The 2,831-nt window shown below is 30.9% G+C and overlaps 1 long non-coding RNA gene across 3 annotated transcripts in view; it reads left to right on the forward strand.

Annotated features, from left to right (window-relative positions):
* LOC136795269 (uncharacterized) overlaps positions 1-2,066 on the forward strand; it is a 6,706-nt gene extending 4,640 nt beyond the window's left edge. For 2 of the 3 annotated variants that reach the window (XR_010842846.1, XR_010842847.1), the window contains one exon: positions 303-2,066. This is a non-coding gene — a long non-coding RNA (uncharacterized lncRNA). The remainder of the gene's footprint in view (positions 1-302) is intronic. The other variant, XR_010842848.1, reaches the window with a different exon arrangement.
* Positions 2,067-2,831: the final 765 nt, after the last annotated feature.

Below are 2,831 nucleotides of genomic sequence, written 5' to 3' on the forward strand. Positions count from 1 at the left end.
TAATAAATTATTAAATATTCTAACCTAAACTTTAACAAAAGGAGGAAAGAAGCAAGTGTGCAGGGACAAAATTTTTTTTTTATGAGGCAGTTAATATTGTAAACTAACCTAAGATAAGGATTTGTCAATAGTTGGGTACCTTCGGATTATCGACGTACTCTCTGGTCAAGTAATAGTGGTTTGTTGCCTTTTTGGAGGACCTAAAGTAAATAATTATCTTCTTTTTTTTTTTTTATCATCAGGTTAAAAAAAATATTCAGGATATTTTTCAGATTAAAATTTATATTTGGCATATTTTTCAGATTAAAAATCATATTCAACATTATTAAAACTCTAGACAGTTGAGGCACAGTATGTAAAAAAACAAATATTATTTGCTAATAAAATTAGCCAACAAGCAAATTTTTCTTATGCCTTTTTAGGACTAGGAAAGTCACAAATTAAAGACATGACTTCAATTTGGGCATAACAGAAGATGCAGTCTCCCAAGCATAGAAGATTCAAAATGAAAAAGAATTTTATTAATATTATGGTTACATCTATTTCTTATGTAACCTCCAATTCCTTCCAATTAAGGAAAATTGGTAATAAAATATTTTATAATTGGAACAAATAACATATAAGACATCAAATAAGTAAGGTAAATACATAAAAATGTTATTAATAATTGGCTTTTCCCATTTTATGTAGTAATTATTGTCAATATACAATATGTTAATAAAATTACGAATAATTAATATCCAACAGTACATATATTGGTTGAAAGATTGAACTACTTCTAATGTGATAATTTGTAGATGGACTGGATAATGCATAGTGTATCTGAAATGTCATTTAAAATATAGAAATAAACAACTGAGAAATACCATGGGTTTTTCCTTTAAAATGTTATGAGAAAATTCCAATTCTGGTAGACAATGATGAATTCATCACCAGTGACACTGAAAAAGCTGAAGTGTTTGCAAATTGAGAAAACGTTCTCTAATACAGAATGCGAACGAAGTCCGAATTTAGATAATGACGAAATTGATGAGTATTTAAAGTATCCCCCTCACAACAGTTCAGCTACCACCTAAATTAGTGACCCCAAAAGAAACCCAAGAATTGATTAAAAGGCTTAAAAAAAAGAAAAGTCTTGGACACGATTTGATCCCAGTCATAGCAATTAAAATGTTACCTAGGAAAGCTGTTGTTTTCATTACTTAAATTTTTAACAGTTGCCTGCGTATTGGATATTTTCCCGTCCATCCAGTCCATGTCTACCTCCATGGTTATACTCTATGTTTGCTGACGATACAGCAGTTTTATCTCAACATGATGACTTAATAATAGCCGGAAATACTTTGCAAAGTCACCTTAATGAACTAGAAAACAGTACTTCACTAAATGGATGATTAGTCTGAACATTGAAAAATGTATTTCAAAAGTGTTTACTCTCATACGCCCACCAGACCCACCGGAATTACTCTTCAAAGTTAAAAATATGAAATAGAATCCTGACAGTGAAATAGGAACATACCTCAGAATTTACCTTGACGGCCGCCTTACCTGGAATCAACATCACACTAACTCAAACCTACTCAAGGTTAGCAATGCTATATCTTATCCTAAATAGAAAATTCATGTTATCCATTAAAATCCAGAAAAAACTATTCTTATTTTTAAAACAATTCTCAGGCCAATGCTAATGTATGTCTGTGAAGTCTGGGGATCTGCACGAAAAGGAAAAAATTACAATCTTTTCAAAATAAAGTCTAAGTGGATGCTCCTTAGTTTGTAAAAAATAGCCAATTGCATAGGAAATTACAAATGGAATCAATAGAGGATTACTTCAAAAAAAGGTTCATGAAGTTCCACTCACAATTACTAACAATTAAAGGTGCAGTGACCTATAACTTGAGAAACCTAACCACAACCCGAAGACTGAAGCCCAGGCTGCTGCAGGATATCCTTTTATAAATTCTATATTTATCATAAGTTCTATTTAATTTATTTATTTTTATTTTTGTCTTCATCCTTTTTTCAAATTAACTTGTTTTTCTCCCATTAGAGGGCAATTGATTGTTTTGTTAGGTCTATGAATGTTGTTATTTTTGTTATTAACTTTACTTTTCTCTTTTATTAAGAATTATTATTTTTATCTCTTTATTTTATCTTTTTTTGTTTTATTTATAAGATTTTATATAGTTAGGGGTGTTTTTTCCATGAGACTATCCTCTCCCCAATCAATTGTTAAAAAAAAAAAATGTTACTCTTACATTAACCATGTAAGGTCCACCAGCCCTATTTAGTATCAAATAAAAATAAATATTATGTCCAATGGGCCTTAAGATTAAGTAGTGAATAAAATGAACACAAATTTGAGATGTCTGTTAGGCATCTTTTGTGACATATATGAAACAAAATGAAATATTGCTACCAGGTCAAAAGTTGGTGGGAACACATCTATAATAGCTCAATGTATTTATACAATCAATAGTCATAATGTATTAACATAAAAACCACACTGCACTGAGAGATTTTATCAATAAAGCAGTTTACAAACTCCATTAATTCCTACCTCTTACATATTTTCTCATCATTTGTTCCTTTCTCATTGATAGATTATTCCAAGTAAACCGCAATGGTTCCTATTCATCCCTCTATTCTCAGTCCGCTGGTGTTCCTCCTGGTAGTAGTATACTTGGTCCTATCCTATATACCATCTAAATAGCTGATATCCCAACCAATCCTAACACTATCCTCACCACATATGCCGATGACACATGTGTGTTTGCTGTTAATAATAACCCTTTAATTGTATCCCAAACTCTGCAATCCCATTTCACAGC

The sequence above is a fragment of the Halyomorpha halys genome, unplaced genomic scaffold (assembly GCF_000696795.3).
Source record: "Halyomorpha halys isolate HHAL.00 unplaced genomic scaffold, Hhal_1.1 Scaffold1280.1, whole genome shotgun sequence".
In the NCBI taxonomy this organism is placed as follows: domain Eukaryota; kingdom Metazoa; phylum Arthropoda; class Insecta; order Hemiptera; family Pentatomidae; genus Halyomorpha; species Halyomorpha halys.